General features: G+C 40.8%; 1 protein-coding gene across 1 annotated transcript in view; it reads right to left on the reverse strand.

The window, feature by feature from the left end:
• The window catches only part of pcdh15a (protocadherin-related 15a), a 233,974-nt gene that overhangs the window by 110,713 nt on the left and 110,210 nt on the right, over positions 1-13,051 (reverse strand). The window lies entirely within an intron of this gene.

The following is a 13,051-nucleotide window of genomic DNA, read 5'->3' on the forward strand; positions in this document are numbered from 1 at the left end:
GCAATTTTACTGGAAATCCAGATTTTTTTCTGCATATTGCTTTAGAATAGACCTGCTTATTTGATTTGATCTGCATATGAGGTATAGCACAGTATGTGGGCACTTCATACAACAAATTGTCAGTATTATAGGACAGCTTACAAATGTTATCGGCTAAAACTGCCACATCAAACATTTGTCCAGAGTCTCCCACTGCACTCCTTTCAAAGGCACTCAAAGTGCTGAGCTAGCAGCCATTGGTTACTCCGTTGCATTTCCATGAGCTTTTCTCCCAGAGAACCGTGGCAGTAAATGTGGATCAAAGCCCAGCGGTTCCTCAGTTTGAGCAGGAGAGGAGACAGCTTTGCATACGTAAACATTGCATTGGAGAACAGCTCCAGGCCAGCAGGATCTCCAGAGTGGTTTGGTTTATATCCAGGTGGACTTTCATTAGCCCAAGGCAGGCTGATCACTCGAGTGTGCCGTTATTAGACACTCGCTGTTACTGACCACTCGCTGGGTTTGACCTTAAGGAGTGTATGGCTGCTGATTCTTGGAAATCTTTCAGCTGCTTGGCGTCTGCTATATAGCAGAGTTATGCGTTTTCAGTTCAGTTATGGAGGACTTTTGTTTTGGAATATCAAAATTATGGAATTAATTTTTAAATACAAATTAGACTGAAAAATAATGTTTATACCATCTATTTCCACTGATATGGCCAAATCAAATATCCTATAATGGAATTAATAAATGATGAAAGAATTAATGCACAGAAGGTGTAAATAATAAGAGAGACAAACAATAATGATGATGATAATAGTAATAATAACAACAATAATAACATCATCAGCAACAACAACAGCAACAATAACTATTATTATTATTAAAAATATAATATTATATGAAATAAAATAAAATAAAATAGATGTTTCAGTATTACTTTAGTATAATAGACATACTATTATAGTTTTTAAATGATGTTTTAATGAGTTTTAATTTGTAAAATTTTAGTTTTAATTATAATTTTAGTTAAATTTAGTGATTGTAATTTTTTTAATTTTTTGTAAAAAAAAATCTTTTTTTATTTCAGTTAGTTTTAGTTATTTTAGTACATGAAGTTAAACTAAGTGAAAATGAGAAATGCTGCCTTGTCAACTAGCCAAATATTTTTTTATATTTTATTTAATTGTATTACTATTTTTTTATGATTTTAGTTTTAGTTAACTGTTGTAACCCTGGTAAGTTCAGCTCTACCGTAAACTCTTCAGCTGTCTATCTGTTCCACAATGCCTTTGAAAACGATGTGAGAGTGCTTCAGATTAGTAGTCTCAAAGCTGCACGTATTCAATCAAACACAATCAAAAGGCATATTATGGTACAGCAATAAAAAGAGAAATTGAAGAGACAGAATAAAGTGCGAGTCCAAGACAGCATGAAAGACTGTGTCATCGGATCTCTCAGTGATCAAAAACTTTTTCCTTACAATAACTTCCACCACAAAACACATCTCAGCGCCTGCCTCAGAAAATTGCAGCCCTGTTTCTGTCATTTAAAGAGCATTTTTACCCAGTTTTCCCTCTGTGTGCCAGGCTCTAATGGATTTTGAATAGGCAATGAAAGTACCAAATTGATAAAACAAAAAACAAGGCTAAAAAACATGTGCTCAGAAAAACCCACATATTAGAAACTCCCAGAGGAAGTAGTTCAGGAGACTTCAAGAAAGTCTCGCTTGTGTTTCATTTAACATCTCGTATGAAACTCAAGAGGAGAAACATGTGAGATTACTGACAAGCAGGAGACTTAAGCATCAGTGTCCATTTGCTCTCCATTTAATGTCTTTGTTGTCGAGAAGAAACAACTGAGACATTAAAGAGATCTAAGTTTCGATTTTTCTTTCCAGCCGGTTGAGCTGAATGAGAGAGGGAGGATCAGAGGATGAGGCAAAGAGGTAAAGGTGTTTGTCAGTTAAAGGGAGGCAGGAGAGTCGTGATGGGAATTCAAACTTTGGCCTGTCAGAGGATCAACTGTCCAGCTGAACCCTCGAGACAGGCCGTGTGTGAATGATGTGACCGCTCACAGCCAAAATGGACACACTGCATGAACAATTCACCCTCACTCCAAAATCAGACTCAGTTCAGACAAAAAGACAATTTTGTCACCTTTTACTTCACTTTTTTGGTGCTTGAGAGTCCCAGGTCATCATTTACTTTCAGTTTATGGAAGAGAGCTGCTCAATCATTCTGCTAAACATCTTCTTTTGCATTCCATACTCTTCTTCACTGGCATTTATAGTTCCATGAAGAACCTTTAAAAATCATGGAACCTTTCCATTACACAAAATGTTTTTTAAAGTGGAAAAATTTTGCTTGGATTATAAAATGTTCTTCACAGTAAGAAAAAAAATGTTCTTATAAGAGCTGTTCACTGAAAGGTTCTTTGGGGAACAGATAAAAAAACCCTGTTTTTAAAAGTGCACAGAATAAAGAAAATCATACAGGTTTTTAACATGCAGATGAGTAAATGATAACAGAATTTCACATTTGAGTGAACTTTAGCATTAAAAACACACTGCAGGGAAGTGGACTTTGATTATGTCGTCTCTCTCCAGGCCTAATAACTCTACAGCTAATTTCCTTTCATGTTCTTGTTACATTCTCTTTGTACTTTATAAAAGAAAACATATTGAATGTGATTGGGCCTCTGTTTTGTGCTGATAAGCAGACTATTGTTAAGCCTTTCAAATGGATTAACACTGACTATCAGAACCTAAACAATCATGTGAGCAGGGGCGTGTCCAGACTAGTGCAATGTGATTGGCCCTCACAAAATTCTAAAGCATGATTAGCCAAAGCCGGTGGCCTATGTCATAAAGCTGTTTTATATAGCTACCCATGAAAGTTTTGAGTTTAGTTTGAGCAAACTCTTTTTTTTAGGTTCAAGAAGATATATCAGGGTTGCCAGATTTTCATGACAAAACCCACCCAATAGTTTATTAATTTCGAGGGGGTTCCCTCTGTAAAAATTGTGTATATATACAGGTCCTTTTCAAAAAATTAGCATATTGTGATAAAGTTCATTATTTTCTGTAATGTACTGATAAACATTAGACTTTCATATATTTTAGATTCATTACAACACAACTGAAGTAGTTCAAGCCTTTTATTGTTTTAATATTGATGATTTTGGCATACAGCTCATGAAAACCCAAAATTCCTATCTCAAAAAATTAGCATATTTCATCCGACCAATAAAAGAAAAGTGTTTTTAATACAAAAAAAGTCAACCTTCAAATAATTATGTTCAGTTATGCACTCAATACTTGGTCGGGAATCCTTTTGCAGAAATGACTGCTTCAATGCGGCGTGGCATGGAGGCAATCAGCCTGTGGCACTGCTGAGGTGTTATGGAGGCCCAGGATGCTTCGATAGCGGCCTTAAGCTCATCCAGAGTGTTGGGTCTTGCGTCTCTCAACTTTCTCTTCACAATATCCCACAGATTCTCTATGGGGTTCAGGTCAGGAGAGTTGGCAGGCCAATTGAGCACAGTAATGGTTTTACCAATTTACCAATGGTTTTGGCACTGTGAGCAGGTGCCAGGTCGTGCTGAAAAATGAAATCTTCATCTCCATAAAGCTTTTCAGCAGATGGAAAAATGAAGTGCTCCAAAATCTCCTGATAGCTAGCTGCATTGACCCTGCCCTTGATAAAACACAGTGGACCAACACCAGCATCACTGACTGTGGGTACTTGACACTGGACTTCAGGCATTTTGGCATTTTCCTCTCCCCAGTCTTCCTCCAGACTCTGGCACCTTGATTTCCGAATGACATGCAAAATTTGCTTTCATCCGAAAAAAGTACTTTGGACCACTGAGCAACAGTCCAGTGCTGCTTCTCTGTAGCCCAGGTCAGGCGCTTCTGCCGCTGTTTCTGGTTCAAAAGTGGCTTGACCTGGGGAATGCGGCACCTGTAGCCCATTTCCTGCACACGCCTGTACACGGTGGCTCTGGATGTTTCTACTCCAGACTCAGTCCACTGCTTCCGCAGGTCCCCCAAGGTCTGGAATCGGTCCTTCTCCACAATCTTCCTCAGGGTCAGAATCAGAATCAGAAAGAGCTTTATTGCCAAGTGTGTTTGCACACACAAGGAATTTGTCTTGGTGTTAGGAGCTTCCAGTACAGAAAGTACAAACATAGTGCAGACAACATATAATTAAGGTGATAAAGAACACTAATGAAGAGAATATACAATAATTAAGGATAACAATAGTAATAAAAATAAAAATATACAGAAAAGAGACATGACCATAGACAGAACTGTGAATGTGCATGTGTCCTATGTACAGATGAAGGTTTAATGGGTTATTTACAGATGTACAGTACCGGGGTGTGTTATGTGTTGTTCAGGTGGGATACGGCCTGGGGGAAAAAACTGTTCTTGTGTCTGGCTGTTCTGGTGCTCAGTGATCTGTAGCGCCGGCCAGAGGGCAACAGTACAAAGAGAGAGTGAGCTGGGTGTGAGGGGTCCAGAGTGACTTTCTTAGCCCTTTTCCTCACTCTGGAGGTGTAAAGTTCTTGGAGGCTGGGCAGAGGGGCACCGATAATTCTCTCAGCAGTCCTAACTGTCCGTTGTAGTCTTCTGATGTCTGTTTTGGTAGCTGAACCAAACCAAACAGTTATAGAAGAACATAGGACAGACTCGATGATTGCAGAGTAGAACTGTTTCAGCAGCTCCTGAGGCAGGTTGAACTTCCTTAGCTGGCGGAGGAAATACAGCCTCTGCTGGGCCTTTTTCGCAATAGAGTCAATGTGATTGTCCCACTTCAGGTCCTGAGAGATGGTGGTGCCCAGGAATCTGAATGACTCCACTGAAGTCACAGTGCTGTTCATGATGGTGAGTGGGGGGAGAGCAGGGGGGTTTCTCCTGAAGTCCACTATCATCTCCACAGTTTTGAGCGTGTTCAGCTCCAGGTTGTTAAGACTGCACCAGACAGCCAGCTGCTCAACTTCCTGTCTGTAAGCAGACTCGTCACCGTCCTTGATGAGGCCTATGACTGTAGTGTCGTCCGCAAACTTCAGGAGCTTGACAGAGGGGTCCTTTGATGTGCAGTCATTCGTGTAGAGAGAGAAGAGCAGTGGGGAGAGAACGCAACCCTGAGGGGCGCCAGTGCTGATGGTGAGAGTCCTGGATGTGAGTTTGCCCAGCCTCACTAGCTGCTGCCTGTCTGTCAGGAAGCTGGTGATCCACTGACAGATGGAGGAGGGCACAGAGAGCTGTCTCAGTTTGTCTGAGAGAAGGTCAGGTATGATGGTATTGAAGGCCGAGCTGAAGTCCACAAATAAGATCCTTGCATAATTCCCAGGTTTGTCGAGGTGTTGCAGGATGTAATGCAGTCCCATATTGACAGCGTCATCCACAGACCTGTTTGCTCTATAGGCAAACTGAAGAGGATCCAGCAAGGGTCTAGTGATGTCCTTCAGGTAGGCCAGGACCAGTCTCTCAAGTGACTTCATGACCACAGACGTGAGTGCGACAGGTCTGTAGTCATTAAGTCCAGTGATTTTGGGCTTTTTGGGGACGGGAATGATGGTGGAGCGTTTGAAGCAGCAGGGAACTTCACACAGCTCCAGAGATCTGTTGAAGATTTGTGTAAAGATGGGGGCCAATTGGTCAGCACAGACTTTTAGACAGGCAGGTGAAATACCGTCTGGTCCTGAAGCTTTCCTAGATTTCTGTTTTCTGAAGACCCGGTTCACATCCTCTACACAGACTTTAAACGCAGGTAGAATGGTGGGGGAGGGAGTAAGGGGGGTTGCAGGGGGGGAAGGTGAATGTGTGAAGTGCAGATCAGAGCGGGTGCTGGGTGTCAGTCTGGCCTTTTCAAATCTGCAGTAGAACACATTGAGATCGTCAGCCAGTTGTTGATTCTCCACAGACTGTGGGGGTGGTGTCTTGTACATGGTGATGTTCCTCAGACCAGTCCATACCGACGCCGGATCGTTGGCTGAAAGTTCTTTTTTCAACTTCTCAGAGTAGTTATTTTTAGCCACTCTGATCTCCTTTGTTAGTCTGTTCCTGGCCTGGTTATACAAGATTTTATCCCCACTTCTGTAAGCGTCCTCTTTGGCCTGACGAAGTTGTTTGAGTTTCCCAGTAAACCACGGTTTATCATTATTGAATGATAAGAATGTCCTGGTGGGGATGCATATATCCTCACAGAAACTGATATATGATGTTACAGTCTCTGCGAGTTCATCCAGATCGGTGGCAGCGGCTTCAAAAACACTCCAATCAGTGAGGTCAAAACAAGCTTTTAAATCTTGCTCTGCTTCATTAGTCCATCTCTTAACAGTTCTTAATACAGGCTTAGAAGATCTGAGTTTTTGCCTATAGGTCGGTATGAGATGAACCAAACAGTGATCAGAGAGCCCCAGAGCTGCCCGTGGGACAGAGTGATATGCATCTTTAATTATTGTGTAACAATGATCCAATATATTACTGTCTCTGGTGGGACATGTAACGTGCTGTCTGTATTTTGGCAGTTCGCGGGAGAGATTTGCTTTATTAAAATCTCCAAGAATGATTAAAAAAGAGTCCGGGTACCTTTGCTCTGTTTCAGATATTTGTTCAGCCAGCTGTTGCATCGCGGCGCTCACGCACGCGTCCGGAGGCACGTACACATTCACGAGAATGAAGGATGAAAACTCGCGGGGTGAATAGAACGGCTTACAGTTTATGAAGAAGGCCTCCAAATTAGGAGAACACATCTTCTTCAGAGTTGTTACATCTGAACACCAACCTTCATTTATGTAGAAACATAGTCCACCACCTCTCGTTTTCCCCGTTAGCTCTGTGATGCGGTCTGATCTGAACAGCTGATATCCCAGCAAATGAAGCATGTTATCCGGGATGTTTTCACTCAGCCAGGTTTCAGTGAAGCACAATGCAGCAGAGTTTGTAAAGTCCTTATTTGTGTGGGTGAGGAGAAGTAGTTCATCCATTTTGTTAGGAAGGGATCGGAGATTCGCTAGATGAATGCTTGGGAGCGCAGTTCGGAAGCCGCGTTCGCGGAGTTTAACCAGCGCGCCGGCACGCTTCCCTCTTTTCCGTCTGAGCGCGCGTTTGACTAGGACCGCTGCCCCTCCGACCAAAACATCCAACAAAGCGTCTGAATAATCAAAAACCGGAAAAAAATTGTCCGGTGTGTGTTGCCTTATGTCCAGTAGTTCGTCTCTGGTAAAACTGACAGTAGGAGAATGACTAAACACAGAACAAACAAACAAAAACAACAAAAGTACGGGAGCGTTCCACACCACAGCAGCCATACTCGGCGCCATCTTGAGAATCCGGTCCGGTCACCTCTTCTCGTTGTGCTGCGTTTTCTGCCACACTTTTTCCTTCCCACAGACTTCCCACTGAGGTGCCTTGATACAGCACTCTGGGAACAGCCTATTCGTTCAGAAATTTCTTTCTGTGTCTTACCCTCTTGCTTGAGGGTGTCAATGATGGCCTTCTGGACAGCAGTCAGGTCGGCAGTCTTACCCATGATTGCGGTTTCGAGTAATGAACCAGGCTGGGAGTTTTTAAAAGCCTCAGGAATCTTTTGCAGGTGTTTAGAGTTAATTAGTTGATTCAGATGATTAGGTTAATAGCTCGTTTAGAGAACCTTTTCATGATATGCTAATTTTTTGAGATAGGAATTTTGGGTTTTCATAAGCTGTATGCCAAAATCATCAATATTAAAACAATAAAAGGCTTGAACTACTTCAGTTGTGTTGTAATGAATCTAAAATATATGAAAGTCTAATGTTTATCAGTACATTACAGAAAATAATGAACTTTATCACAATATGCTAATTTTTTGAAAAGGACCTGTAGGTGCATCTCAAAAAATCTGAATATTGTGAAAAAGTTTTTTTTTTTTCGTAACTTATTTCAAAAAGTGAAACTTTCATATATTCTAGATTCATTACATGTTAGTGCTGGGCGGTATGACCAAAAATTTATATCACGGTATTTTTTAAAATTATACCGGTTTCACGGTATATGACGGTATTTAATTTTTTTCATGCATGATTGGGTGTTAACCACATTTGCTACTGATTGAGAGAGGAAATACTCCAGTAAATTTACTTAGCATGCCCTATTTTACTGTCATGATGAGCGAATATTGTAGAAAAATTCCACACTAAATGGTGACTAAACACGACCCATTAATACATGTTAACCAGGAGTCACTGTCATTTATACTCATGACATAGTCTGATAAAATCAACATGCATCTACACTAAAGAGCGACTATGCTGTGGCTTTGGCTATATCACTTTTTTTGTCTCATGCAGAGCACTGCCTGAATCTGATTAACAAAATTAAAAAGCAACAAACAAAAAAAGTGCATAATATAAAAAAGACGAACTATGATATTTATTATTCCAATCAGTCAGTAAGCGACAGGTGCTGTTTTGTACTCATTTACTGACGAGTCTGCTGCAGTATGGCTAACTGAATGCGCTGTTTCTCTGCCGCTCACTGCACAGAACAGACTCCGAGAGGCGACACTGTGGCGGGAGAGTCAGACTTCACGCTCGCAGGGCAGCACTGGTGACATCTTCCAACCAAACGATAAAGTTTATCCAAAAAAGTCGCTAGGTTTGTCAGTATGTATATTCTATGGAAAAAAGCCGCTAAAAGGGTCTAAAGTTGCTAAATATACTGCTGAAGTCGCACTCATGTGTGAGAGATGTGGGAGCTGATGGCAGCGGGCGGTGGATATTTGTTGCGGTCAGTGTGGATATTGTGGATAAGTTCTTCTGTCTCATCACGTTCTACTAGTTCTACAGCTTCAGTTTCAGAACTTTCATGCTTAGTAACACATACAGCTGTGTTCTCACCACAGCGCACCAGAAAAGAGACCCCTCTCAAACAGTGTTGCGTTCCGAATGTTATTTAAATGACACCGTTATTGCGGCATTTAAAAAATAATAATATCATAAAAACAATAAACACCGGTATTCCGTATGAACCGGTATACCGCCCAGCACTATTACATGTAAAGTAAAACACTTCAAAAGTTTTTTTTGTTTTAATTTTGATGATTAGAGCTTACAGCTCATGAAAGTAAAAAATCCAGTATGTCAAAATAATAGAATATTTACATTTGAGCTTCATTAAATGACCATCCCTACAGTATAAATTCCGGGTATCTCTTGTTTTTTGAAACCACAATAATGAGGAAGACTGCTGACTTGCCAATGGTCCAGAAGACAATCACTGACACCCTCCACAAAGAGGGTAAGTCACAGAAGGTCATTACTGAAAGGGGTGGCTGTTAACAGAGTGCTGTATCAAAGCATATTAAATGCAAAGTTGACTGGAAGGAAGAAATTGGGTAAGAAAAGTGCACAAGCAACAGGGATGACCGCAAGGTTGATAATACTGTCAAGCAAAGCCGATTCAAACACTTGGGAGAGCTTCACAAGGAGTGGACTGAAGATGGAGTCAGTGCATCAAGAGTCAACACGCTCAGACATCTTCAGGAAAAGGGCTACCAAGCCACTTCTAAAACAGAAACAATGTCAGAAGCATCTTCCCTGGGCTAAGGAGAAAAAGAACTGGACTGTTGCTCAGTTGTCCAAAGTCCTCTTGTCAGATAAAAGTAAATTTAGCATTTAATTTGAATATCAAGGTTGGGAGTCTCGAGGAAGACTGGAGAGGCACAGAATCCAAGCTGATTGAAGTCCAGTGTGAAGTTTCCAAAGTCTGTGATGATTTGGGAAGCCATGAAGTCTGCTGGTGTTGGTCCATTGTGTTTTTACCAAGTCCAAAGTCAATGCAGCCGTCTACCAGGAGATTTTAGAGCACTTTATGCTTCCATCTGCTGACAAGCTTTATGGAGATGCTGATTTCCTTTTCCAGCAGGACTTTAGCACCTGCCCACAGTGCCAAAACCACTTCCAAGTGGTTTGCTGACCATGATATTACTGTGCTTGACTGGCCAGCCAACATGCCTGACCTGAAGCCGATATGGAATCTATGGGAAATTTTCAAGAGAAAGATGAGAAACAGTCGATCCAACAATATAGACGAGCTGAAGGCTCAAAAGTGCCTCATCAGTGCCACAGGCTGATTGCTTTCATGCATGGGCGTAGAATTAGGGGGGGACGCTAGGGACGTGTCCCTACCAATATCCAGCCACTACCAAACTGTCCCCAGCAATAATTTTGATAAAAAAATTTAATGTTTTTGTTATTTCCGACGAATCTGAAACATCATATCAGAATCAGAATCAGAATGAGCTTTATTGGCCAAGTATGTTTACACATACGAGGAAATTGTTTTAGTGACAGAAGCTCCACAGTGCAACAGAGAGACAGCAACAGGACAGGACACAGATAATAAAGAATAATACAAATATCCAAATAGGCAATGTACAAAACAGCAAAAACACAAAACATAATATATACAATTATGTGTATACAGGTCTGATATGTGCAAATTTGAAATGAAAAAAAAATTGATAAATAAAAAGTAAGCAAGTGTGGTGAATAAATAATAGAGTTGTGTGTTCCGCGTTTTATTGTCAAGTGTTCATGAGATGATTGCCTGAGGGAAGAAACTGTTTCTGTGTCTGGTCGTTCTGGTTCTCAGAGCTCTGTAGCGTCGACCAGACGGTAAAAGTTCAAAGAGGGAGTGTGCTGGATGTGAGGGGTCCAGAGTGATTTTACCAGCCCTTTTGCTCACTCTGGATGAGTACAGTTCTTGGAGAGTGGGGAGGGTTGTACCAATGATTCGCTCAGCAGTCCGCACTACTATCCGTAGTCTTCTGAGGTCAGATTTGGTAGCTGAGCTGAACCAGACCGTTATTGAAATGCAGAGGACAGATTCAATGATGGCAGAGTAGAATTGTTTCAGCAGCTCCTGTGGCAGGTTGAACTTCCTCAGCTGGCGAAGGAAGCACAACCAGGAAGAGAACCTGTTTCTCCTGAAGTCCACGATCATCTCCACAGTTTTGAGTGTGTTCAGCTCCAGGTTGTTAAGACTGCACCATACAGCCAGCTCCTTAACCTCCTGTAAGCATAGTCGTCACCATCCTGGATGAGGCCAATCAGTGTGGTGTCAACTGCAAGCTTCAGGAGCTTGATAGAGGTGTCTTTAGATGTGCAGTCGTTGGTGTAGAGGGAGAAGAGGAGTGGGGAGAGAACGCAGCCCTGAGGAGCTCCAGTACTGATGGTATGAGTGCTGGATGTGGATTTACCAAGCTTTACTAACTGCTGTCTGTCTGTCAGGAAGCTGGTGATCCACTGACAGACGGAGGTGGGGACGGAGAGCTGAGACAGTTTATTCTGAAGGTTGTCCGTGATTATGGTGTTAAAAGCGGAGCTGAAGTCCACAAACAGGATCCTCACACAAGTCCCTGGTCTGTCCCATATTGACAGCATCATCCACAGACCTGTTTTGTCATCTCCATAACTGAGAGATGCGATACGCATCGCGATGTATAGCCAACGATACAATACATTGAAGATACATATGAAGCAGCTAGCGATGCGATACGATTCACCCCTATTATGATGCAGTGCGATTCAATTTCGATTAAACACAATGTGATTCGATGCAATACGATGCAATTGGAAAAATATAATCACATTTATTTCTTTGGTTCTGACAGACAGCAAATCAAAAAATTAACTTGTGTCTTCTGACTTCTAACACCTCGAGGCTTGTTTCATAAAACAAGTTTACCAAATAGCCCAGGCTTATTTCAGTTAGTCTGACTCACTGTCAAATTATTTGGTTCCATAAAGCAAATTTAACAAAGATCAACCTCAGCCACTGTGGCTACTTATGCTGGAAACCTAACCTGGTTCAGGGCAGGCTAACTGTCAGGCTAAGCTGAGCTCCTCTAACACTGACCAATAGGAATGCAATGATATTAGGCCTACCACTGACTCTCTCACATACTATCATAGCCATGCACCCTTTCTCTCTGGTTTTATAACAGCTGTACCTTTTATAATTAGAACAGATAGCATTAGAACATTACAATCTAACATTGCTCTTTAAAGCATTAAGTCACTAAACTAAAAGTTAAAATCACTAAATTAAAACTACATTTTAACTGCTGTAAGAAACACACATTAACTCATCTGAGTTTAGTAATTAGGACTGTATTAGCTTACATTTTATTTACCCATTACAATAGTTCCTTTACAGTTACTGCTATCATAAAATGCATATTTGACTCAGAATTATTGCGCTCCTATTTTAGTGCGCATGCACGCAGCAACGCTCATCCACACGCATAAATCCACTCCTGACAGCAAAATGGATATATTTGCATGACTTTCTAACATTTACAGATCAAAAATATACTCGTGACATGTCAGTTATGCACTGAGGAAAACAAAGGTTGGCTGAAATATCCACAAAATAAAAAACAATTCTGATTTAAGAGCGTGCTGTTTATCTGTCAATCAAATGCACACGAGTTTTGTTACTACAGCAACAGCAGAGTATTCTTTCAGAAGCATCCTGGGTCCAATTCCATTAATTTTAAAATAAAGTGATGTGTGATTAAGACACCCAGTGCTCTGATGCTGATGTTGTTGGTTCACAAAATCATAATTGTTTAATTATTGTCTGTTAAACACACTATTTAAAAAAAACAAAAAACTCTGAGCAATATGAATTATAACCGGTGGGGGTGGGATTGGGTTTATGTCCCAACTAATGTCATAAGCAAACCTACACCCTTGCTTTCATGCCACACCTCACTGATGCTGGAGTTTGTGCTAAAGGAGCCCTGACCAAGTACTGAGTGCATAAATTAACATACTTTAAAGAACTTGAACTTTTCTGTTTTGCAAATACTTTTTTTATTGATCTTAGGAAATATTCTAATATTATGAGATACTGGATTTTTGACTTTCATGAGCTGTAAGCTCTAATCATGAAAATAGAAAAAATTAAGAAAACATTTGAAATGTTTTACTTTGCATGTAATGAATCAAGAATATATGAAAGTTTCACTTTTTTAAATAAATTAATTTTTCTTTTTTACTTTTTCACAATATT

The sequence above is a fragment of the Barbus barbus genome (assembly GCF_936440315.1).
Source record: "Barbus barbus genome assembly, chromosome: 16".
NCBI lineage: Eukaryota > Metazoa > Chordata > Actinopteri > Cypriniformes > Cyprinidae > Barbus > Barbus barbus.